General features: G+C 42.1%; 1 long non-coding RNA gene across 1 annotated transcript; it reads right to left on the reverse strand.

The window, feature by feature from the left end:
- Nucleotides 1-3,124: 3,124 nt before the first annotated feature.
- Nucleotides 3,125-27,070, reverse strand: LOC136995369 (uncharacterized). Its single transcript, XR_010886943.1, has 4 exons — nt 26,553-27,070; nt 26,239-26,335; nt 11,017-11,100; nt 3,125-3,262 (listed from the first exon to the last, which is right to left on the reverse strand). It is a non-coding gene; the product is annotated as an uncharacterized lncRNA (long non-coding RNA).
- Nucleotides 27,071-27,075: the final 5 nt, after the last annotated feature.

A 27,075-nucleotide genomic window follows, 5' to 3' on the forward strand; every position in this document is an offset into this window, starting at 1 on the left:
TTGCCTCTTACTTCTTGCTAGCCACCACCACGCTTTGCCTTCTGCATGTATGCACATTCAGGAATTCTGCTAACTGGGAAATGTCTTTCTCATATCGTAAGACTTCTGAGTTTTCTGTTTGTCTAGCTGGTTTCTTCAGACCTCAACCCTGAAGGTAAGTCTAGTCTCAGAGTTACCTACATGGAAACTGTGTGAATGCAGATTTTTTCCTCTTCGTTTTTTTTCTTTTGCAACAGCATGTTAGTTCTTGACAGTGTTCTGCTTCCATTTACTGTAAAATGCAGCCCTTGGAATATAACATTACTTTGTGGATGCTGTGATGAATCTTTGAAGAGCAGTAACTGCTTATTGCATCATTTCCAGTTTTCATGGTATTAGGTTCAGGAAAGTGAATCACAGTCATAGGATAGCTCTGGATTGCTTTCCTATAAATCATGTGCAGCATTACTGACATTCAAAAAAATAATAATTGTCCTAAATGGCAACTTTGACAGAAAACAGTTAGCAAAGTGATACAAGCAGACATTTCTCCCACTCTTCAGTTGTTTCATTCTGATTTTTTGTTTCATTTTGTGAATACAACAAAGAGTAGACGTTTACTCCAAAATTTTTAGACGTGTTTAAAATGCATTGGTCCTGACTTACTGCAGGAATGGAGGAAATGGAAGTCTTGGAAGATCAAAAAAAATGTAGCTGTAAATGTAAATTGTGTATTGTTTGTACAAGGAACATGCTAACCACATTAACTTCATCCGGTGAAATAAATGTAGCAGGAAACTAACATGCTCCATTAGGGGACTCTCTTCCTCATACTTCTTTCTAGCTTAGGAGCAGAGCTTCTGAAACACAATTTTAGGATAAAGCAGATTAGCTCCAATTTTAATTTTATTCTCAAAATTAATAATATAGAAAACCCTCAAGCTTCCAACACAGTTGCTCAAGTCCCAGACACATTACAGATGCTTTTACTGTTTAGAAATGTTTGTTTGCTGGCATATGGATTTCAATTCTGAAGAAATTTTCTGAACAAAAAGATATGCAGGAAGCAAGTATTTTGGTGCAAACCATTTCTCCATTTAGCATCTCTTCTGGGCATGTAGCAGCAGGCACAGGATAGAAAAGTGCTTCATACTGCTATTTGTATTAGGGACTGGTTTTACTGTTGATCTGAATGATGAGTTTGAAAGGCACGAGATCAGTGGCTTCGTGCAAATGGTAGGGTCAGAAAAGGGCAATCAGAGGTAAGCTTGGGTGGAGGTGGACATAAATTATTATTCTCTCCTTAAGTTAATGTAGACTGGAGACAGCCACAAGTTTTAGGATTCTCATGATTCAGATGATTGAGAAAGAGTTATGAAACAATGGGGATTTAGCAATTTTTAAGTGTCTGAGATTTACAATGAAGGGAGTCAGAACACAGTTCCTTAACTGGTCAAGTCCCTGTAGAGAGAGCTATGTATTTGTGGTTCCACAGTCTAATTCTGTGTTGGCTGTTTCCACTCTGGGAGAAGGTATTTGTTAGTTCATTGCAACTTTTTATTCCAAAGATGCTGCGTTGCAGCATCATTACTTAAGAGATTCCTAGATTTGAGTCATGGCATATTTCAGCTTTGCCAGTGATATAGAAAAGTAATGTCTTAAGTTACAGCTGATCACCAAAAGAAGCGGACAAAGTGTGCTTGTGGGCTGAAACCTCTCATTAGGCCAGATTAGATGGAGCAATGCAATGTCTTCTTTGAAGGTAGCCTGAAAGCACTACCTACACTTTCAGAATTTATTTCCATTAATTTCTGTGAATGGCTTTAATTAATAGCTTGTTAAACTCAGTCCAGTGGGTCACAAAGGACAGGAAGCAGGACCACAGATTCACTCTTCTATCTTTTCAGTTTCTGTCCAACTCAGAAGGCAAAGTAGTGGATAGAAGAGAGGAAGAAAATCAAATTTTAACAGTCCTGAACTACCTGCTTTCCAAAAGGGTTACAACCAAGCCATTCAGACTTTGCAGTTATGAGTGTTTGGGTCTACAAAATACAGGTGAGCTGTAGAGAGAAGACTGGTGGTATTCCTCCATATGGCTGCACGGTTTATTGTAACAAGCTTCACAGGTGCAGCAGGCCAACAGCTAATGCTGCCTTGAAGCCAGAAGATCTGTGGACCTGCATCAGATTTGCATTAACCACATTGATCTAGCATTTTCTACACCAACCAGACTACCTTGATGCTGTCCTAATCTAAAACATGCATATTTTAAAGGCCATTTTTCAGAATCCGACCATGTTACTGATTCAGTTGGGTGTGCCTTAAAACTGCAGCCCTATATTGAGACTGGGTAAATATGGACTGTGTTGCCTGAGCCCTGGGTCCTGCTATCACTAAGCCCAGGACACCTACACAGCGAAGAGTGTTATGTACTCAAATTGGGATGATAAGAGGTCCTGCATTTCATTTTACTTGCTGCATTTCAGCAATTTTGGAGGCAGGGGAGTAAAGTTATGCAGCAAAGGTTAAGGAATTTGCTTGAGTGAGTCATGGCCAGCATGAGACACTGGCATGTGGTATACAGAGGGGTTACAATTTTTGCTTTTCAATACTTGTCAGAAACATGGGAAAGAAGAGAGGACTCTCGCATTTGGCAGGGGTTAGACTGTGCTGATGCTGTTACAGGATCATGTGTGTGACTGAGTCACTATGTGTTTCACTTTTTTGAACTGCTCATTGCATTGTAAAATCTGCTGTTGTAGCCTGGCCACAAAGAAGGACACTTTGATCATTATTGTCTCTGTTGCCCACTAGAGATGAATGAGTCTCACTTGGACACCCCCTATCCAGAAGGCTTGCAAGCCAAAAATATATGTAGCAGACTGAATCAGCCAACAAAGACAGTGCAGAAAGACGGGTGACCCAGTAGGAACATATCAACAAATCCTGCTTTCACTGAACTTTGGCGCCAGAGCTGTACAATCTTGTAGCATTGGCACCTTTTTTAGTTCTTAGTTCTCTTTAGTTCTTTTTGTTGGTTGCAACTGTGGAAAAATTTTATTTTACAAAAAGCTGAGTGGTGTCAACTGCTGGCTAAAGCCAAAGCTTTAATCATTGTGGAAAAGGAAAAGCAAAAGAACGGGTCTTGAATTTTATTCTGAAGGAAACTGTCAGTGCCCGTGAGCGGCAATGCCAAACCCAGCTCCTGAGTGCCAGGGCAGAACCAGATCCTGCTTTTTTAAGCCAGTAGAGTGGATGATGTCATCATTCCTAAGGTACATATCTGCAGGAGGAACAGGAAAAAGATTATTTTGGAGGCATTCCTACCCATTAAAGGCCTTGATAGCTAGGATTATGTTATTTGATTTGGTTATACATAAGGAGTCAAACCACCATTATCTTTGACTAGAACATTTTGAATCAAAATTTTCTGCGGACCCCTGGGAATCACGTTGGGAGCTAGAGAATGTTGTAGCAATTAGCCTGGAAATCATGGAAGAGGGTGAGTCACTGTAACCAGATTAGCATCAGATAGAATGGGCTATATCTCCTTGCTTCCTCAGAGTTGGAAGGAAATATTGCTTGCAGCTGTTGGAGCTGACAGGCGAGCAGCAGTAGAGAATTCAGAGGAAGCTTGAAGCAGACAACTGCAGTAGCAGATCACTTAGCTTCATGAAGGAGCTTTGTGAATATTTAAATTGGTGAATTAACAGAGTTTTAATGTATGCTTCCATAACCCGAATCAAGGCCTAGAACTTAGAAATGCTCCTAAGAGGAGAGGGATTTCAAGACTTGGAGTATGACCCTTTCATCCCAGGTAAGACTGATGGCTGCAAACTGTTTTGCAAAGAGGTTATTGCTACTTTCTAAGGCAAGTTTGAAAAGGAACCTAGTTTACTGTTTTCAAATTGGGAGTACAGGACAGGTGTAAAGAATGAATACAAAGTGCCCAAGCTACCTCCCTGTTTTCCACTCATTCTCCAAGTACCAATGTTCATTTGTACTTAACAAACCAGGGAAAGCATCTTCCTAAGAGGGACTGAAAATCGAGCAGTGTTACAAGAATCACTTACCCGGCTGTGACTTAGTGCTATGCAATTAAGATTATCCTCCTCTTTCTTACTACCATGGCTAAGAAAGCTCTGTAGAAAATTCCTCGTAGCCACCAAGCAAAGACATAAGTGTCAAAGAGTGGGAGAAATTCCGGCTTGCTTTGTCCATTCCACTCTGCTAAGGATATTTAAATCTTCTAATCTTCCATGTTACTGCAGTTGTTTCACAATTCCCTTACCGGACCCGCCTTTCTGCTTCAAGTTACTCACCACAGGAAAGAGTGCTACATCACGCACCCAAAATGCACTGGGTGAGTCAGGTGTTGCACAGAAGAGGAGCACAGGTCAAAGCAAATGGAAGTGCCAGGGGCTGTCACTGGCCAGCTAAATGCACGATTTTTATTATGGTCAGAGTCTCTCTGTGCTATTAGTCAATCCATGCTCCTGACTCCAGCACAGTTCAGTTGTGCAGTATGAATATGAGCTCTTTGGATTTCCTGTGACATTAGTAGCAAATACAAAATAGTGTTACAATTTTGCCCTTGCATCTGTAAAAGAGAAAAGAGTGATAACTGTTTTACGCTTTTCTTTATGGTACCATTGATTTAAAGCATCTTCCACATTCCACCAATGAGCTCTCTAAGATTTGACATTCATGTGTGCCAGTACGAAGCTGAGCATCACTTCACTGACCAATAATGGGAACATGCCTGCATTGTTCAGTATTTATCTGGCAGCACTTTTTTTATTCCCAGAAGTGAAACTGGTTTCCATACAGGAAGTGCTGGAACCCACTCGTTTTCAGCAATGTTCATCATCTCCATTTCCAGTCATTGTCTCTAGGATGTGGCTTCAACGAAATCTCTGACAGAAAAGTTTTCCCCAAAGAAGAAACCTAACCTTTGTAGCAGTTCCCTATCCATAGAAGCTACTAACAGACACTGCTTCCAACTGTTGCTTGCTTCCAGCTGTTACTTTGACTGGTAAGTGAAATAATATGCAAATCGTTTCTGCCATTAGAAGAATTGGTTTCAAAATTTGATATTAGAAGCTCCTTCAATGCACTAGCAACCTGGGGTCACAACTCCTTGTTATGCAACTCTATAGTAACTATGACAGCAGGGTCATGACTTCTGTATGCCTCTGCATTACAGATGAATGTGAATGAAGACTAGCTGCCCTAACCGGTTTTTAGGGACTTGTTGATCTATGCATACTCAATAAGTGTGAAGCATGGGGTTCATTCTACGACTCATAAAACCTACAGAGATTGCTTTTACCACTTCAACCCTGCTGTTAATTTCCACCAGGCCCAGAGCCAGATTTTGCATAAGCTGAAGAACAGACTTCAGTTTATAGCAGTAGTTAGGAGAGCTGAACTGCAGACCTGGTCTCAGGCCCTATTCAAGGGCTTAAGTTTCTCTGCCTATCCTTTTACTCCTGTTTGCTGCGTGCAACTCCACGTGCTTATCCAGATGAGGTGAACTGCAAAAAGTAAAGTGTTCAAACAGTGCTGATGATCATTTTGAGAAGCTGTAAGGTCAGACCTCTGCGGCTGAAATCGAAATGGCTTGTAAGGCCATTTCAATTCCAACAACAAGATATTTTTATTGTCCTTCTGCAACTTACAGTTAAAAATCTACCCAGTAAAGTCATTTGTCTGTTTTGAACCTAGGAAATGCAACAGAGTCTAGAAAGTTATTGTGTAGGTGGGGTTATATTCTGAAACACGACTATTAAAAAATCTGCCTTGAATTGTTCATCAGCAACATTGTCCAAGAGCACTGTCTATCACTCCAGTCTGACAAGAGATAGGGCAATGCTACAAGTTTTGCAAGGAGGGATGGCATATGCAGATCCTGACAAATACACACCCCTTTGGTAACAAGGAGCTTCTATAAGAAAACTTTTGTTGAAACAGCTTCTTGTTTTTAGTAAATCTGAACTACATAAATTATTAAAATTAATTGAGAACTGGAAAAAAATAATTTCTGCTACCTATTCTATATCAAAATATGTATCATGGTAATTCCCACTCCAGATATCTTTGTACTCTTCCATCATTTTCTCTGGATTTTGTGATGGAGAAAATGGTTTGTCTTGTTGCATTTTATTAAGCCTACTTCCAAAACACTGCCAGTTTCTGAGAGCTCTTCCTGATTTGTCAGAGGTTTTGACAAATTTTTATTTTATTCTCTTAGCAGAGTTCCATAGTAAATATGGTACAAACTTGACTGCAGAGAAAACTGTACTTAATTTGGCAAGAGCTTGACTACTCTCTCCTCTGCTTGGTAGCTACATGTTTCCTGTCTTTGCTCAGCAGGAAAGTCTGTATTTTGGACTGCTGTTAGTACAGCAGAATAACCAGAAGATGTGTGCATCTCCTTTACAAATCTGATTATCATTTGTGACTCTGGGGTACTCTCAGTGCTTGAGGACATTTCTCAATATTTACAAATCCCAGCTGAAGATACACTTTGGAGGTGCACATTTCTGTAATTCAGCAAAGGCCTCCATTAGCATTACCAACAATAGTAAGTTCTTGACATGCCCTGTTGTCCATCAAGGAGGGTGTGGCACTAGGTCATTAAACCGCTTTTACCACTTAGTTTTTGTCTGACACACACTTAATTGTGAGGATGTCCTTCCTCTTGTTGGTGTCTGGAATTGCTGATGAGGTGAGGGACGTTGTCCAAATCATGTTACAGTAAAAATGGATTTATAGCCATAGCTGCAGTGTAATAGTAGAGTCAAATTCAGGTTCTTGTTCTGTCTTCTCCTGTTTTCCAGCAGTGGCCCCGTTTTATTCCTGATGGGCAAAGATGTGGTAGTTGACACGGCCAAAGGGCTGTCCTGGACTCTTGGGTCGAGAGATGAGGACTGCAGTGCAAATAATAAGTGAGGGCAATAGATTTTATTCAGCATTCTGCGTTGTCTCAGACTATTTCTATCAATGACACGCAAGGGGGCTGGGTGCTGCAAGTAGAATGGGAATGTGGAAAAAAAAGAAAACGGGTGAAATTAGTGGCCTCTCTACCTTGACAAATGGTTGGGGCTGGTAATTAGTAGTAGCTGTCAGTCAAAGGTGCAGTGTTCAGACATTGGGGATTGAAATCAGAGCTAGGGTCAAAGAAGGTTGGTGTTCTTGCAGGAGGAACTGATTTCACAAGCTGCCTGGCTTTGGCTATGTCAGAAATAGCCATAGCTGAAAATAGTCCTGCCAACATTTAGTCCATTGAGGTACTGAACTTTAGGGACAGTTTCAAATCTGAGAAGCCAGATGTGCTCCTCCTAACCTCTGCTACCTGCCCCTCATATACATGAAGTCTATTTAAATAAAGCATTCGGGGGGAGGGAAGACAATAATTAAGTGTTGAAATAGCCAGAATAGCAAACATATTGAGGGTATTCACATTTGAGAGGTTTCTATGCCACATTCTGTAGAGAGCAGAGCCAGCTTTAAATGGCAGCAGGAGACCGAAGCAAATGTTCTGCATTACTTTCTGTGCGACTGTGATGCGGCGGGGGGCTCGGGCGAGGGAGGGCCTGGGTCAGCCACAGCTCTGGTAAACAAGAATTGCGTATACCTGAGAAATAAGATCAAACCCTCCTTCTGTAGCCAGCCCATGTCCTTGCAGGGATTGCTGGAGAGCCCCATTCATCAGGGTCTGGCAGAGCTCAATTTACATTGATTACAAGAGAGAGTTCAATTTTGCCAGCTGTGTGAGAAACATCTTGACTAGAGGAACAATTTGCGTTACTGTCCTTTTCCTTAGTAAGCATCATATTTAGTTTTCTCTAAGCTCATTCAGAAAATTAAGCACTGTAGAAGTTGGTGGGAAACAGTAAACAAAACTAAGTGTTCAGCAGCTGAAATAACTTTATGTTTGGGGCAGAGAGAAAGGAGCAGGTGCTCTTCTGGCTGATAGCCACAGTTCAAAGCCTTAGTCCGTGTCTTTTGGTCAGGAGACTGCTGGCAACTGAGCAGCAAGTTTGTCCAAGGCTGACATCTCTTATTTGGAAGGTATTTTGTGAGTGTTTGTAACCATTTCTAGGACAGCTGATGGGGGCTTAGACACCCTTTTGCAACAGGTTCTGACTTTTTTTTTTTTTAATCTTTATTTTAATCCAGATTATTTTCACAGCAATGGAGAGAGAAAAAAAGAGAATCTGTATATGTCTGGGTGGGTGAATTTGATGCTGCCTGGTCTGAATCCCTGTGCAGCCTGACGCAGGAGAGGATTCATTGCAGATTCCCCATGTCAGGCTCCCACCAGGACATATCATATCTCAAGTCAGCACTCGAGTCTTGGCACTGTAAATTTTGAGGGAGCAACTTCACAAGTATCCTAAACTGATCAGAAGCTGTGTTGCTACTGAAAGGGGAAGTCCTGGCCCCCCCTGCCAAGTGCCATGGTCATGTTTTTTGGGCTGATGCTGGGACCTGTGCAGCTGTGTGCTCTGCCAGGTCAGTGCACTGATCCAGGAGGAAAATACTGCTTGTTTAGCAGGTATGAAGTCATGGGTGAGGAGAAGGGCCAGGCTGCCTTTTTCAGTAGTGGTGCTTTTTCCAATCAGTCTAAACTGCTCATGAAGGCATAGCCAGAAATAGTTTCTGCCTTGAATGAAAACTTGATCAACAAAGCCTTTGTCAAAGCTGGTACATCCCTGTAGAAGTTAGGCTTCAATATTTGTTTTAGCTAAAAGTATTTCCACAAGCTCTGATGCAATTCTGGCCACATGTCAGAGGCCCTTGGCAGAAAAGACACTTAAAAAGATTGCAGTAAGCCAAAACACTCCTCTGCCCCCTACTAGGGAATCAGCAGCTCTCCTGAAGGCAGAAACACCAGCAGATGAGATGGTAGAGCCTGTCCCAGCAAGTGTAAACCTGGGAAGGGCAGGCCCCGAGCACCACTTACAGCCAGTCTCCCATGACTGGGGAGATGCAGCAAATGTGTCACTGCAGGGCTGAGCTCTTCTGAATCACAGCCGTCTTTGAAGTTTTAGGAGTTGCAATTTTGTTTCACCCCATTCTCAGATGAAGGAATCTCTCTATCGCCCTTTTTTTTTCCTCTCCACAAGCGCTTTCTGCATACAGCTATCTCTGGTCCATCTGGAAGTGATGGTCAAGCTAGCAGTCAAAGCACCAAAACTGTGGGGTTTGTGTTGTGCTCCCGCCTGTGTGCCACAAAATCCCTGTGGCCTTGCGGAAGTCAGAGGCTCTCCTTGACTCAGCCTCCTCGTGTGTAATGAGATCATAACGCTTCCCTGCCTCGCAGACATGGGCTGGGAGTGAGTGTTTTTAAGACTGGTTGAAGTCTCAGTGCAGCAGGAGTCATGTAACTTCAGATGGCCACTGCTTATGTTAAACTACTTGGGGAATATAGAGTCCTACAGCTGCAGTCCTACAGCACCATCAGAGACACAGGCATGGGTCACGCCATCCTAGTTCAGGAGGAGCTGGGCTTTAGGTGCTGTAGCAAAGCAAATGCTGGGAGGAAGGAGGCTAACTGGAGACGTGGATGGAAAGGCGCAAAATACGAAGATGGGATGTGGTGCTGCTTGCTATTAAACACTTCCGAGTAAGACTTGCTTATATGTCATCTGACCCCTTTCATTTCTTTCATCAGGCCCAGCAGATATGTTTAGTCTAGTGGCTTTTGGATTCATTGCTTTCTTTTCAGTCAGAAAGAGAAAAAAAAAACAAACTGATTTTGCAGATATGCCACAGTTGTGCTGATGTTGTGTCTTAAACCAACGTAAAGAGTAAATTGAATTACAAAAGCAAGTTACAAAGCAAGGCTCAGTCTTCCATTTCTTGCACACCAAATGCTTCTGTTGGATTCATGACCAGGATCTAGATCACTCTGCCTGGGAAAGCATTAATTTAAAACACACGCACGCACACGCATGCACACACGCACACTCTCTTTAAGTGAATTGGAAATTACTTCATGTGATATAATAACAAACCCTGCTGAATCAAAAGAAGCCTCTCTGATCCTGCTCCTCTGCAGGCTGGACACACGGAATATGTTCATTTACTAGGACTTGTCTAACCCCCAAGCAGCAGAGATTGCCATGCTGTGGCTGAGGCCGCGCTCCGGGATTCGCCGTGGCATGAGGGCCATGCGCAGGGAGCTTGCGCAGAAGAGGACTTGGTCCTGGGCCATGAGGAAGCCGTGACCCAGGAGCAGAGTACTCCTTTCGAACAGCACTTTTCCTGGGTATTGCCTTTCAATACCTGACACCAGACAGTACTATGGCTAAACTGTAACTGTAAATCACAGTGGGCTTTTTCTCTGGGTAGGCCATGTTTACTCACTAAAAAAATTACATTACTTCTCCTTTACCCCTCTGCCTTGCAGAAAAGCATGGGTTTCTTGTGTAACCATATCAGCTGCAGATACATTGGTGATGCAGCCTCCTCCTGACACCTGCTGCCCCATGATGTTTTCTGCCTTGGCTCTAGTCGCATTGTGCACTTTGGGGTGGTCACACTGCATGTGAATAGGAGATGATGTGCACTTTCAATGCGCCCTTTGTGCAGCTCCCACAGTCTCCATGTCTTTAAGTAGTCAATATATGTAGTAATGGGGAATAGGAAAAGCTATTTTTAATTCTGTTTACATTTAGATTTTCTCTTTTATTTACTCTACCTTATATGGGAGGGGGAACAGTAATATAGTGGGGCTTAGGTAGTCTGTACTTGTGAATTGTTTTCCTCCTCATTTATAAAGCAGGTGTAAGGATCCATCAAAATAGACAAGCAGGAATTCCTGGGCTGTGTTGTGAGGAAAAGCTGGTATGCAGTACACTTTCCACCTGCCACCTAACTTTTCCTGTTCTCCAGTGATTACCCCAGACAAAGCATTGCCAAAGGGCTGCAGGGGTGTGTGACCTGCAAGGGATCTTGCATTGCTCCAGGGATGGAGAGCAGCGGCTTTTGCACCCCCCTTCAGAAGTGCAGCTGCACAACCTTTACCTTTCCGGTAGTAAACAAATGCACCAGCCAGCATCTGGGATACATCTAGCAGCGGCGGAGCGGATAGAAAGTCATCTTCCTTATCTGAAATGGAAATGGAAAGAGTAAAAATGCCTTCAAGTGAAAAATTCAAGCTAGTCACAATGAAGGTTTCCCTCAGCAGGTGATTCACTAAGGCTTTTAGAAAGGCATTTCTCTATGTGAGCAAACTGCTTTTTCTTTTTTTTTTTTCCTAAGCGTTTAAACCAATGTTTGTTTAAACTGTTCTAAGCTAGCTCCAGTGGTTGAGTACACTGAAGGAACACGTGTATTGCTAAGCAGAGGAGTTATCCAACCAGGCTGTGTAAAGATTCTTTTCACTGCACTTACTAAGTACCCCAGCTATTTTAAGCACTTGTAGGGGGGAAAAAAATCACTAAATACCCTTGAAGACTGCATTGAGAAGTCTGTATGTTAAAGAATTTGTTGGAACTGAAGATCTTCTTGGAGGAAATAATCTGTAGACGCTTTCTTTCCTGATCCCATCTTCAACCTGGCTAAAAGAGACACTAAATAGACAGTTTGATACCCCTAGAGGAGCTGTTTTTCCAGTGTTGGCTCTTGCAGTTCCCACAGATGTCTGCTGGAATTTGATGAGTTTCTCAAAGCAGCTGCTCCAGTTGTCTCCTGATGGCATCAACCACGAGGCATACAAAGCAGCGACCACTCCTGACCTCAATCTGGCTGTGGCAGTTTTCTTATCAGCAAAACTGAGAAAATAGCAGATGTCTCTCAGTGAGGATTCCTGTAAGGATGTTGACTAGAGGATGCTTGGGGCCTATAGATGTGGAGACAAACACTGTCCCAGGCAGTCTAGCAGAGACACAGATAAGAAAGTTCAGGTTTGTCTTCAAGGATAAGCAGGAGGTGCAAGGGACTTTCTGAGGGCACCCTCGAAAGGCTCCTAGGTGGTGTAATACATGACATGTAAGAGTTCCTTGTAATTGCAATTGTCACATTAAAGAGAGGCTGCAAGTGGAATCCAAGAGATATGCAACTTGTGTGAACCCCAGTTAGGAGCGAGTCAGTTTTAAGTGTGCTGCACCTTTCAGTGGGGAGATGCTCCAGCCGCCTCTTACGCAGGCTATGCTCTAACGTAACAGCAGTCCCAGCGCCCAGAGCATCCCTGATTCTTGCTTTCTTGTTTTCAAATGTTAGAACTGTATGAACTGCATTTGCTGCTGCTGCTTCTCTCCTGAAGTCATCCAGACTTAAACTGCAGGTGCTGCACTTTGGTGTGAATCAGAACATAAATATCTCCACAGTCACTGCCAGTCACAAACAGGTTTATTTCAAAATGACCATTGCACCATTCCTCCTTTGTTTGGCCATTTTACAGCCCTTCCTGGACTCCCGTCAGCACACTTGCCTTTGGGAGGCAGCAGAGATGTCTTATTTTGCCCCCATTCACCCTCTGAGTCACAGTCTGTTCAGTTCACCTGTGAACAAGGTGAGGGGTCTCCCATCTGATCCTTTTATATGATAAACAGATATGGTGATTTCATATGCTCATTTTTTCACAACTGGTGAAAAATGCCTCCGCATTTTAAGCCGCTGTTTGTGGATGCTGCATTGCCCAGGCTGGGAAGCAGAGAGCACCACGTACCCAATCCCACCACCTTCCTGCCTTCGCTGGCCAGGGCTTTCTGTGTAGGGGCTCCAGGGGAAGCAGGGTGGCATCGCGGCACCAGCTCTGCTCTGTGGCTTTCCAGGAGGGACATATTGTTCATCAGAGAACCAACAGCCATCTGCTGCCCCTTTGCAACAGCCTGCCTGTAGGCTACCTACCAACCAGACTGAGAAGCAAGAGCACAAATCAAAAAAAAATGTTGTGACCTATTTAATGGGAAAAAGGCTATGTTGACCCAAGCTACTGGCAAAACGTGTTTAATTGCTATAGCTGCTAGCCAAATACGTCATATTGAAACACAGGCGTTTGAAGTCACCGTGCAAGCAGGCCCCCACTCAACACACTTAAACATCTCCATAAACGCTTGGTTGGACAGGAATGTACCTAGGCACATGCTATTTCTGCAGCAGCAAAAAGAGTTTGGAATTTATTTCATCTTTCAAAGGGAAAGCCTATGCCTTTCTTTGTCAAGCGCTCCGGGTGCTGCATCGATCCATAATAATAGGTGTGAGTTTGTCTCACTCAGCTCAAGCTCCATACTGATGAATCTCCTACAGAGGAGATGATTGTCTTCCACTGAATTTTCTGCTTCATGCTGTCCTTTCAGCTACCCTCTCCTTGTAGAGAGCTGGGCTTTTTTTTACAGGGAAAACAACTTGAGAAGCAGGATAGCTAGAGTTGGCAGGGATGTTTACAACACTGGGGATAGCTTATTTAGTTAAAAAGAAGATATTTACCCCATTCTGAAAAAAACTCAAGAGAAACAAAGTTCTTCAAGTGAAAAAAGAAAACTCTACAGTGGTCATAGGAGAAGGCAGCATGTGAAGCAGGGCTCAAAGACAAGGGAAAGAAAAGTGTTTAACAAGGGCTACATAAAAAAGGAGATCTGATCTTCTACCTTTACTCTACCTATTTCCACATATCGGTCAGATGGGTGACCACTAATTTCATCTGCAACTGACATTACTTTGTCAAGTCTGCCTAAAGAAAATCCTCAGTCAATGACACTCAGTGAGTGCCTTCCCTTCCCCACACATGAGCATAAATACCTCTGAGGGAAGAAAACCACAAGGGTTTCACAGAGAATGAAGAGCAACCCTCCAGCAGGAGAACATGCTGTGCATAAATGGCAACACCATGGACATCAAGTTACCTTAGTCAAAGCTCTGTTTGGGCTCTTTGGGCACTGGATGTATATAACTATGAAATATTGCTGTAATGCCTACACTGGTGTAGTACACACTAGTGATCCTTATATCCTGTAATGCAAAGAGTAAAACAGTTGCAAAAAGACTGCATGGGCTTCACAGAAGCTTCAGGACAAGGAGATTTCTTCTCACCAGTTCCATGAGACCTTCCTAACACAGAAGTTGCTTACACAAGTCTTAGAAATTTGCTAATTTCTAAAGTTAGTTATTTCCACAACAGAAATTGTGGTTTCTTTTCATTTTTCTTCTAGCAAATAGTATCTTGCACACTGTCCAAAACACATTCTCTTCAGCTAGACTGCACACATTTGTCCATGACCTGATGCTAATAATTTTTTATTTTAAGTCTTCATGAAATTTAGTGTTACAGCACTGAAACAAATGCATTAAGACACTGCATTACAAGTAGATAAAAGACTCCTATTCCCTGAGCAAAAAGAATTAATTCCATCATCCCATTGAAGCAGATAGCTCAGGTATTTAGGGCTTGACCTTACAAATGTTTAAGTATGTGTGTACAGTTTAGTCATGTGAGTTCGCAGAAGTGTATGAAATAACTCCCGTGGATAATATTACAAGGCATGATTTTTCACTGTCTTCAGAACTGGGAAGGTTAGAGGTTTCTGCCAAGCATTTTAGAAGCACTTTAGAAGTAGACTATAGGAATTGGAAAGTGTTCTGTTTTTAAAATTCATATTAATTAATGGATTCCTCATGCAAAATGCCTGATAATATATTGGGGTTTAGTGCTGATCCTACCAGCCTAAATGTTTTTCTAAGAGGGCTGGTTATAAAAAATTGATATTCATCATCATGATCAGTTTCTGCTACTGATGAGAAGTGAATTGTCACATCATACTTAGCACTCACAGATTGTTCAGTGTTTAAAGTGATTTACAGGCTTTTGCTTACCCCAGAAGACTTCATGGTAAACAAAAACAGTCAAACGGAAAAGAGAAACTGCTTCTGCCTCTGCCTCCTCCCTCTGCCTCCTCCTTAGCGTGCAGACTGACGATTTAAAGCGCAAAGGCTCACTGCTCCTAGCCACTATCACTGCACTGATCTTTTGCTCCAAAGCACTCCAGTTATTTTTCCAAAGAAGTTCAGGTAGGAACATGCTCCTTCCAGCTCTTCATAGCTACAACTTATCCTTTTAGGAACCCATTTGTCTGAAGCAGTAATACAGAGGTAGCTATAGGATCTTCTGCAGGTATATGAGAGAGCCAGCAGTGGAGACAGCTGGACAACATGGATGTAAGAAAAAAGTGATTCTGTGTAATAAAAAGCGAGGGGGCAGAACCCATGAACCCTTGTTATCTTGGGGTTTCTCTTTTGTCTCATATTCCTCCCTACAACCTTGCAATCCCTTTCTCTCTGTATCCCTCCACGTCCCCACTGGGCAAGAGAGAGCTTGTGCAATGGACAGCTTGTTGTCCATGGACAACAAGGAGTTTTATGTGTGCTGACCGCTGTGGGTGCCCTCTGTGGTGATGTGTGTGACAGTTGTGGTCTGCCTGGCTTTCCCTCGACAGAGACTATGATTTGGGTTTCTTCTCTTCTACCCAAACACTGCCTTCCGGGCAAGTCAGATACTTCCTTTCTAATTTGATCCACAATGGCCAATGGCCTCAAAAGGTACAGGGGGAGGGTACAGACATAGACACTGTGATCCCATAAGTCTCGTATTCTTAGGAAAACAGGGTTAAAAAAAAACAGAGAACGTAGTGATGATCTGTTGAGAGGGAGCATGAGCAGGGCAAGTGTCGATCTTGCAGTTTTCTCTGCATAGCCTACCTAAGCAAAACTCTGACTGCAGGTCTTCGAGTTCAACCTACGTAAGGATGCAGAATAAGGCTCTGTGCTCTCCGCTATGATTCACCTCAAACTGAATATTTTCTCGTATTTGTAAAACAGGAAAATGGAAAAAGCTGCCTCTGCTGAATTTCTGCTTGCAACCTCTGCTTATAAGAAGCCCCTACTTTGTGGTGTACTTGGCAATTTAGCAAGAAAATCACTTAGGTAAGTGACTTCAAAAAGCTGTTGGAATAAGCTGAGGTAATCCTGGCTTCTCAGAAGCAATGGGAGGAACAATCAAAACAGGGAGGAAAGCAACAGGAAGGTGAATTATGCAGGCTCCACCAAGTACACAATCAGAGGTGAGGAGAAGGTTGTCCGTGGACTTAAGGGCAAAACGGTGCTCTTATGATGCATCTCACCTATTCAGCATTCACCAAGAGCAACCTACAGACCCACTATCTACACTCTTATCAGAAAAAGAGAAGCTGGGTTTCCATTAATGTATCTTTTGCTATAGGATGTGAGAACGAGTAACCAGAATGTTCCTCAGTTCCTCTGCTTGAGGAGAGCTGCAGCAACTCTGCCAAGACATTCACATCACTAGACCTTGATATTGCCATTCTGCTGCTTTCTCCTCCAAGTCTGTAGTGAACTTAGGATGCAGAATTACAGTGGGCATCCCTTGGTGGCCCAGCCATAAATGGAGAGGAGGAAATTTTGTAATCTTTCCAGTGCTGTACATGAAGCAAATGGTGCTGGGCATTTTTCAAATAAGGTAATTTCATTTTCATTTTACCTAAAAACAAAAAAAAACACAGAAAAAAAAGCCCACATACAATTTGAGTATTGGCTTTCATTTTCTGCCCCTAAACTTTGGGCAACCCTGTAGTGAGGTATTTGCTGGCTTGCCATGATGGGGCTGTATGGCAATTTTCAACACACCAGTCCCAAATTCTTTTCAGGATTGATCCCTCCCTCACTCACAGGACTTAACAAACATGTTCGTGCTTTGTTAGTTCTTGGGAGAATGCCTTACATTTAACAGTGATATCATTACAATGAGGTATGTTACTATCTCTTTTTTGTTTCATCTTGATTACCTTCAATCAAGATTTAGCTGAAAACATACAATGTGCATTACCACAGCATCTAGGGCGTCTGCTGCCTTCTGCTTCTTTCAAAGGATAGTGATAAGGCAAGGCTGACACTTAATGACAGAGAATTTTATGGAGTCAGTGGTGTTGCTGATAAAGATTGGGGGAAGGAGTGAAAGAAAAAATGATATTTTTTATTTTTGTTCTTGTTTTTTAAGAAGAGGTTGAGACATTAAAGAGCCTCAGGACATTGTGAATTGACCTGGTGGGCGGAAGAGAAAAAGGCAGAGAAAACATTAAGAAATTCCACTTATTCTACTCTAAACCAACTATCAGTTGCTTCAAGTAACTTTGTCTTTTGTTTGTGTTCATTTTCACTCTGCCTGAAGAGCCATCAGCAGACAACCTTTGTCACATGAGGAGAGATTAGGAGAAAGGTTAGGAGAAGGACCACTGGCGGCAGAAGAACCAGCAGCTGAGGAAGTGGACTTCTACCTCACTGACCCTAATGCGGGCAGAGTAAACAACTACCTCAAAGTAGCTGAGTTTGTTTGGGGTTGTCTGCAAGGCACAAAATTCTCCCAGAGACCATGTGAAAAGGGCACGTTACAGCCAAAGCTAAAACAAGCTGACTTTTCCATGCTAGCTGTTCTGATATCATTTAAAAACATGTGCATGTTGATTCCTGTCTAAAAGCAAACAAAGCAAGCTAGCCAATTAGCTGAGTCTCAGTTATCTAAACTATTTTTTAAAGAAAATCTGTACCTATCAGGCTTTGCTTGATAGCTTTTTAGAAGTTGTTTTAATGTTTTCAGTCTGTTTAGACAAACCAGTCAACTGAAGGCTTGGACACTGCTTCAGCACGGGCAATGTCTTAAATATGTTTTATAAGTGCAGTCAGATACAGGAAGAAGTATGGACTAGGCTTAGATGGATTTTACCACCTTTACTTGAGCAGTAAAGCAGAGAAGGGTAAAAAAACATGCCTATGTGGAATTAGAAATTCCTTTAGCCAACTCAACCAAGTCTAATCCTGGCATTTTATTAGAGAATTTCTGTAGTTTTAGTTTCAACAACTACTTCGTGGGGAGTTTTTTAATACTAATGTGAAAGAGCAATTTAATTTAAACACAGAACATCACTAAAACATGTTCTTACATTAATAGTTTGCCTTTCTTCCTAGTAATTTTCATGGACTTGCCATGAACAGTTCATGACAGCGAAAATTCAGCTTATTGAACAATATGTGAAAAAAAATGTGACATTATGAATTATGGCTAAATTATTTCATGAAACAATTATTGCTCATGCCAAAAAAAAAAAAAAAACACAAATCCCAAACCGCAAAACACTCTTCTTGCTAGGAAAAAAATAATAATTAAAAACATATTTCACTTATACACTGATAGTTGCCACTGTACTTATAGTCAAAAATAGTCACAAGATAAGGTTTCATAGGTAAATTCTAGACTGGTAGCATGCTGATTTTCTTTCTGTCTACCTCTATCGAAGCATATGGGGATGAAACTTCTAAAACCAGACTGAGAAAGTACCTAGTTCTGGACCTGAATGTAGGACAGGGCCTGTGTATAGATGCATTGAAACCTGCAGCAGAGAAAGTCTCTAGGAGCAGAGACGCTAGCTGGAGAAGCCTCCCTTTACCCAGGCAGACTAATGGCCACGGTGTGGAGGAGGGACACATCAGCCCGTGGCTTCTGTACCCCCAATAGTGTGGCTGCTGCAGCCTTAGCTGCCTGAAGAAAGCCAAAGAAACCCAAGTTGTTCTCTTTTAAACACAACATGCTTTTGAACAGTTATTTTTGTTTAATTGAACACAAATTCTCAACAAAAGTTAACAAAGGAAAGAGGAACCACCTGGTGCTGTGTTCAGATTGCAGTGTGTGCTCAGCTGTCTGCCTTTCATGCTAATAGGAGGTGTCTGGGACTGTTATCATGGGGCAGGGGAGCAGAAGACAACCTAGGCATCAGGTCAAGCCCTCTTTCCAGTAATGGGCAAAGGTCAGACATTTGCATTAAATCGTAGATATTGTAAGTAACGAGTTTGTTGCAATCCGATGTGTAAAATAGCTTACTTGTCTGACACCTGAGTCTCTGACTAGTGATACTGATGGGGAGGGAGGAATCTGTTAAAAAAGGATGCTGAAATGCGAATGGTGAAACTAGGCTTTGAGCAGGCCCGAACACTAGACAGCTGGGCCATGTTCCAGCACAGCATATGCTGGCACAGACACCACATCAATCACCCGCTGCAGCCCCTGAGCTAGCACTGCACAACTGCAGGCCAAAAGACTGTCCAGTGCAAGAGCAGGGGTAGACACTGCTGACTGGAATTAGGACTGGTGGTAAGGACACCACTATGATGTGAAACAGTTACCTAAAGTATCTCTTGTTCAATGCTGGCCACTAACTATGCTTGTTTCACAGAATCACAGAATCACTGCAGTTGGAAGGGACACCTGGAGGTCATCTGGTCCAACCCCCCTGGTCAAGCAGGGTCACCTTCAGCACATTGCCAAGGACCCTGTCCAGACAGTTTTTGAATATCTCCAAGGGTGGAGACTCTACAACCTCTCTGGACACCCTGTGCCAGTGTTCAATTAATCTCACAGGTTTTCTTATGTTCAGCTGGAACCTTCTGTGTTTCAGTTTGTGCCTGTTGCTTCTCGTCCTGTCACTGGGCACCGTTGAGAGGAGTCTGGGCATGTCTTCTTCACACCCTCCCATCAGATATTTATACACCTTGATAAGATCCCCCTCAGCCTTCTCTTCCCTGGGCTAAACAATCCCAGCTCTCTCAGCCTCTCCTTGATGAGAAATGCTCCAGTCCCTTACTCATCTGTATGGCCCTTCACTGCACACACTCTGGTATGTCCATGTCTTTCTTATGCTGGGAAGCCCAGAACTGGACCCAGCATTCCAAGTGTGGCTTCACCAGTGCTGAGTAGAGGGGAAGGATCACCTACCTTGACCTGCCAGCAATGCTCTTCCCAGTGCAGCCCAGGATACCCCTGGCCTTTTTTGCCACAAGGGCACATTGCTGGCTAAAGTCCAGATTGTCCACCAGGATTTCCAGGTCCTTCCCTGCAAAGCTGCTCTCCAGCATGGGGTTATTTCTCTGCAGGGGCAGGACTTTGCATTTCCTGTTGTTGAACTTTATCATAGTCCTCTGACCACTTCTCCAGCCTGTTGAGGTCCCTCTGAATAGCCGTCCAACCATCAGGTGTATCAAACAATAACTAAACCATTGTAAAACACTTTCAGGTTCATTTCACATCCAGACGAGTGCCCCACTGTGCAAATGCACCCTCGGCACCCAATGAGGTACCAGTACAGAAGGTCGTTCCTTCTCCCATGCTGTCCTGAAGCTATGGGGTGTGTATTTGGGATGCTCCAAGGGGTTAGGATGATCAAAGAGGAAAAAGTCAAAAGAAATTCTGCTCTACTGATAGTGAGGAGAAGATTTCAGTCAGGCAGGTCCTTGGTGATCAGCACAGTCCTAGAAAAGATCTGCTGTAGTACCAGACATAAGTGATAAAAATATTTGAAATGGTTATGTAAATCTGACAGTAATTACCAGCATCCCTGTGTTCGGAGGGCTGAATATGTTCCAAGTGGACCTCAGAGACTAGCAAGGCAATGCATATTGCTCTGATTTATATTATTTATATATTATATTGCATCTCAAAAATTAACTCCCCTTGCATTTATTTGCATCAGCAGAAGTGGGGAAAAAGAAAATGTATAATTATTTACCATGGCAAACTTCTTTATTGAAGAGACTAGACTGAGCTACCCAATGATCATCCATTTGATCTCACTGGCTATAACAGAGTTTTATTTCAGACGTCGGTCTCTTTGCCTCTGTTTTCCTATTTGTAGAATAAGAATGAGTCACATAAGTCACTGTTGCTTTACCCATTCAGCACATGCACTCATTTTTTTCCTACCACCTGTTTTTAATGAAAACAAATTTTAAAACAGCATTTGGCTGTTTCAGTTGCTCTCTCTTCTTTTGCGAGTAGCTTTTGTTTAACCTTCCCTCACATGATCTGTTAACGAAGCCCAGCCTGTAACTTCTAAGTTTAAAAATAATTCCTCACATAACTCACAATCTTTAACCTGATCATGGGAAATGCTTTCCAGCATGTCAACTTGCCCTTTAGACACCACTGCTCCAAGAACAACAGAAGACAGACAGACAGATTTTCTTTCACGTGCTGCAGCTGTTTACAAGAGTTTGCAGAGGTACAAACATTATGCTGAAGCACTTAAAGATTTCTGCTTTTCTGATCTTTATCACTGCTTCAGTTTCAAAACAGAAAGAGCAGATTGTTTAAATCCAAATGACTTTTAAAATATTAATTAGTATATTAAATACTCCTCAAAGTCTTCTTGGAACTCAGTTAAAATGCTTTCACTGTGATCTCTAGAGTAGAGATGGGAAGCTAGAAACTGGTCTTAGTCAGATCAACTTTACAATGTAGACAGGATTTGCAGCTAACTTCCAACTTGTTACAATAAAAATTGTAAATCAAGAGAATCAAGAGATAGTAACTACTTGTGTGTAAAATTTGCAAAGAAATATTCTTTTTAGTATGAAGAAAAAGTACTGAAGTCCTTTAAATTTTAGAGAAAGATGTCAATACAATGTGGAAATTATTCTGTATACATGAACTTCTACATCAGCTGTTTAACATGATACTTCCCCACATCCTCCTACTATTCCCCCAGTGTTAGCTTTCAATATCATAAGCCTCCCAAAGCTCAGAAATGACTGTCAGGCAGAAATCAATAGGAGACACTGAGTAAAGACTGAGGCTTCTAAAAATCTAATTGATTTCTGAAATATCAAGTATGTAAGTTACAGCATGGTCAAACCTTCAAGGCTGATTTCAAGTGTGACTCAATATTTAGCCTCTCTAAAAAAATACAAGTTAAGGTAAAAGAAAAAAGAAACCAAAACAACTCATTTTTTCCACACAGACAAAAATAACTTCAGAACAACAAAAGAGACCTTGCAGGAAAACAACACTGCTTTAGAAAACCCTAACATAGCAGAAGCAGCAATACTAGGTTCCTCTGTCTTGCTTGCAAGGCAAGCAACTCCTTGCATCATTCTCCAGTTCCTGTGATCAGGTAAGATATTGAGATGTAAATTGAGTTGCCTTTGCCTTGTGACAGGCCAGCAGAGAGGCTGGAATGCAGTTTCTTATCTTGCACTTGGGAGATCACAAGACTGCTGAAAACAAAAAGGTGTTTAAGCAGGGTAGTGTCACTGCTCCCCAGCCATTTCTGAGGTCTTCAAAAAACTCACAGAATCATATCTATGCTCCCTTGAAACAGATGCTGCTTCATTTTCTAACCTAATACAGATACAACTAATTTCATTATAAGTGTTCCAGCTGAAACAGAATTTGAATCTGATTTCTTACCAGGAAGAATGCAAAACAAAAATTCTTAAGTCGGTATTTATAAATGCTGTTAATGCCAAAGAGACATTACAAACTCCAAAGTGACTTCAGATGTTTGGTGAGGAATGTCCATGTCGGGCAGGAAGGGTGGTTACTTTTCATGCAGCCACAGGAAGAAGGGTAATGAGAGAACCTCTTTTTACCAAAGAGGTAAAAAATATCTGCAGTTTTTAAAAGCTTTTTTCTGAAGCTGGCATTAAAAATATATATTAAAGTTAGCAGCATTTTTTCTTTTAAGATGACATATAGGTATCTTTTCTAAAACTGTTTTCTCACATCCTCCTAACATTCTGAAAAACACATCGGTGTTGGAAATTTTCTGTACTTGTTTTCTGTAAGAAGAATCCTTACTGTAAAATATAAGAAAAACATGATTACTTTGCTGAAAGGAAAGTTGACCTGGTTCTTCAAAGTTCCATTTTCCTACACATAAACATGACAAATAACCAGACTCCAGCTTTTAAAATCTGCTCAGTGCTTTTAAAATACACCTGTGCTCTTTTAAACTGGATCAGCTTTTGGTTGACCATAAGTATAGCTGTGACTGGGAAATAATTCCGCTGTTTTTTTGGTAGCATCAAATAAAAGTTGATCAAAAGCTTGCAGTGAAATGAAGCCATATGTGCTTGAGGTTAGATAACACTTTAAGATACACCCTGATTACTACCTGCCTGCTGTACCAGTCCATTTTTAAGTCAGAGTTTAGTAAGTTAAAATGATAGAAACCAGATTTAAGTCAGAGCAATTTAACCTAGAAAAAAAAAAAAAAAGCATGTTCACAATCACCACTTTTTAAGCAAGCCAGATCAGTTTATGTATTCCATAGATCCTAAATTTAGTCTTCATATTAATACAAAACCAGCGTCTGCCTATCTAAAGTGGCCTTTCTTTGCTGTTACGTGGAGAAATCCAGACAAACCATTGATTTTTACTTCATTAAGGATCATGGCACACAAGTTACCTTGAGACAGCTGGTCTATGGGAACTACTTGTGTGCACACTCTTACCACAGTAGGTGTGACCTTCTCGCATCACACAGATGTTTCTGACACATTGCCAGACTTGCTGTGACTTTGCAAGTCAACTACCATTACCAAGGAGTTTTGCTTTTTGAATTTCTGGGTCTTTTTCTTGCAGATACAGGTTGGCCCTTTCCTCTGCACAGCTGTACCAAGAGAAAGATGAGGAAGTGCTTAAAGCATGAAAAAAGTTTCAGAAATTCTGGATTCAAATAACCAGAGTGGTTGCAGAGGGAGAGGATTGTGCTGCACACCTGGGAAGAACAGTGGCAGCTGAATTTCATGTCGGTAAGGTGCTTCTCTGGAGATCAATGTTGAGTTGACCTCATCAGCTGCACAGGCAACACATCACTATGTAAGCTCTTGCGTCTATTGAGAAATATATGGCCTCAGCCATCTCAAAACTTGTAGGTCCAGATAGCTACAGGGTGGTTGTTAGTCAGCATAGGCCGGCTATCTTTTAACTGTTGCAACGGAAGCATGACCAGTTATTAGAAAAGAGTTGTTGTTGTGTCTTAGAAGAGTGGTATGTCTTTTGCATATATGGAGTTCCCCAACAGCTGCTTTTTTAAAGTAATATGGAAAGTTATCTTCCAAACAGGAAAGATTTGACATAAAGAACAGGGGTCTTCTTCCTTCAAAGTTTTGGTCTTTCTGTTTACTACAGAAAGGACTGTGACTACTGTGATTATCATGGCTGTTCAGGGTTCTTCTGGACTGGAATGGCATGGCATGAGTTGAGGTTTGAAGATGAGGGACTGAGGAGCTCTTGCTTTCAACCTATCTCTGCTAACATGGAATGAGTGTTTTGCACACAAGACCCTCATGCTGTTACTGGTTGCCACAGAGATGCTTTCAGTACAGCAAAGACTGCTGGGTGATTGGTGTCATCAAGTAGGGTGTCATCAAGTAGCATAGTTTTGATGGAAAATAATTTTTAGCAGTATCTTTCCGGTCAATACCTCTAACTGCTGCCACTGACCCTCTTCATTTCAGCAGAACACCACCACACTAGGCTCTCGATCTGTCATGTCTGGTGTACAGACCGCAACAGTAGGAACAGCATTGGGACAGAGACTACCTCGTAGCAGCACTGGGAATAAAACTAAATATTAGATGTTTAATATGGCATGTTTGCCTTGATTTATGTTATGGACGGTCTGTGCAGTGTTGCTGGCAGTCTTGGTGTTGATGACAATGTCACAGAAATCTCAGACAGGACTTGTTTGCAAAAGAGTTGCAGGTGGTCCTAGGCCAGTTTCCTATTATAAGCTTCTAAATGGCAGCCTTGTGATGGCAGGTTCTGATCTTAGTCCCTGCCATGCCAATTTCTCTTGCATATGATTATGTTTCTGCACCTGGGCTCCAATGTTTCCTGGGTGTCTGCTTCCCACCAGGGAGCACAGAGATCTGGGACCTCAGGATTAGTCTAATTAGACATCATGATGAGTAAATGTGCTGCTGGGTTGAATAAATATGAAAGGCAAGATGACTCAGGGAGTACTGAAGGCAGAGAGAATTTAGCTGTACAACAACAGTGAAACCAAAGGAAGACAGGGGAGGGACAGAAATTATGCAGTTAAAGAGACTGGCTGTTGAGGAAAGGGGAAAAGCACTAGGGGAATGGAGCTGGAAGACATACCAAAATACCTGGGGAACTGATATGTCCACACAACAGTTATGACTCAGTGCAAGCTGAAAGTTAATGTGCTGAAGCTGAAAGTATTCCCGCCTCCTCCAAGAATTGCAACAAATTGTCAGTTAAGATTTGCTTATATAGGGCAGCTAAATAAACTTGTATGTGAACTTATCTTCAAAGTGAAAATTATATCTGGCATGGGTGTTTTGTGTGTGTGTGTGTGTGTGTGTGTGTGTGTGTGTGCGCGTGTGTGCGCATGCACTATGAGCCTCCACAAGGAGAGGCAGCATGGTACAGCTAGTACACTGTGGTATCACATGCTAGCTGATGACACGGTAACTTCCCCATATAGACAAGACCTCATACCATCTGGAAAAGCATCCATTTGTCTTGGTGCATCTCAGCATGCATTACAGAGCAGAAACATGTGATTTATGGTGCAAGACTTTCTGTGGTTTTGAACTTACCTCCCGTCACACCAGCTAAACATCTTGCCTTTAAAAAAAACCTCTTCATCCACAGTTCATTTGAGAACTTAATTTAGCCTTTGGATGCTGAGTTGTATCAGATACAATTGTAGAAATATAGCTAACATAAATGGGACTGAAATGTCCCATTGCAAAGAAAATGTCAGCAAAAAGCTGTGAGGGAAAAGCTTTTCAAATGCCATACAATTAAAAAAATATTCCAACTCCTAAATATGAGGTAGTTGAACTATACAAATTTCATCTGAATCTCATGAATTATTTACATGTGAATTGGTTAAATAGTGAAAAGCTTCCTGGAAAGATACAAATGCATATACTTATTCAATGCATGGATTTTCATTTTTGTATGGAAAGAAGGAAATAGGACATTTTCCTTGGAAAAGGCTGGTCTGAAACTGTTGCTTGACAATTAGAAATACAAAAGAAAGCTGTTTTATTAAATAGAAAGCACATAGATATCTAGATTAATTTTTCAATTTGTATACACTATTAATTATTAGATCTTGTGCAAATGTATAATGTCGACTGATGCAGTATATGGCACTTTTCCTCCTTTTTTTTCTTCCTTTAAAAAATTCCCATTTTCCTGCTCACAGTGACATGTCTGCTTATGTATCAACCATCCGGATACGTCAGTTCTGAGTGTCCATTTGCAAGCTTATACTGAAGTAGCTTAGCTTTAAAATATCTTGTTTTCTTGGCAGGTTTAGAGGACCAGCTTATGTTTACTGACTAATCAAGGAAGACCATTGTTAGGTGTGTTTACACTTACATTTTTTGGTGAAATCAGTATTAGTTCAGTGACACGAGACTTACATCAGCACTCCCAGGAGAAAAGAAAACCACTACACCTTCTCCACACGTATCTGGCTCTGTGGGGCTTCTGTGGGCCAAAGTCTGCTCCTGTAATAATCTGCATAAGGGAACATGTTTGTTTTAATGACACACTTTGAGTCTTAAGACATCAAGAAAAAGGGAGAAGCACACATCATATGATTTGCCTTATTGCTGTTGCGCAACAGTCTATAAACCCTTTTTTTTTTTTTACATAAACACGTATTTTCAAGCTTGCAAGCTAAAGCAGTCAGAAACATTAGTTTTACAAGAGTTTATGGGGTAACCCTGCATACCTCTTGCTGAGGTACCTCTTTGCCAGAGGCAAGTTTCCTGTTTAAAATGAACGTCTGTCCACTCCTGGTTAGATGCGCACTTGTCCACGAGTAAATCTACTATTTCACCTGTGCAGCAACTCTCAGTGTCACAGGCAGCTTCTGCTTTGCGGTAGACATTACTGGATGCTGCACATACTAAACACTAGCCAGACCATGGTGAAATACCGGACCTGTCAGACCCAGTCCTGGGGCAGCAGAACAGTCTTCACGGATAACACTGGAAAAAGATAAGCAGTTTCCTGGAAAGGTTTCTTGCGCTGGTGCTGGTGCCCCTGCAACTCCCGCTGAGCAGCTGCTGGCGAGAGGGCCACGTCCACAGGGCCGCCTGGGGCCCGGCGCGGTGGGTTCCCCCAAACGCCCGCCCCGGCAGCGACCTGCAGCAGCTCTCCAGACCCCCGCGGCCTCGGGCAACGTCGGCCGCCCGCCAGGGGAGAAACGAAGCGCGGGCGAGCTCGGGCCCACGCGGCTGGCGGCCACCCGC

This window comes from Apteryx mantelli, chromosome Z (assembly GCF_036417845.1).
Source record: "Apteryx mantelli isolate bAptMan1 chromosome Z, bAptMan1.hap1, whole genome shotgun sequence".
Classification (NCBI taxonomy): Eukaryota; Metazoa; Chordata; class Aves; order Apterygiformes; family Apterygidae; genus Apteryx; species Apteryx mantelli.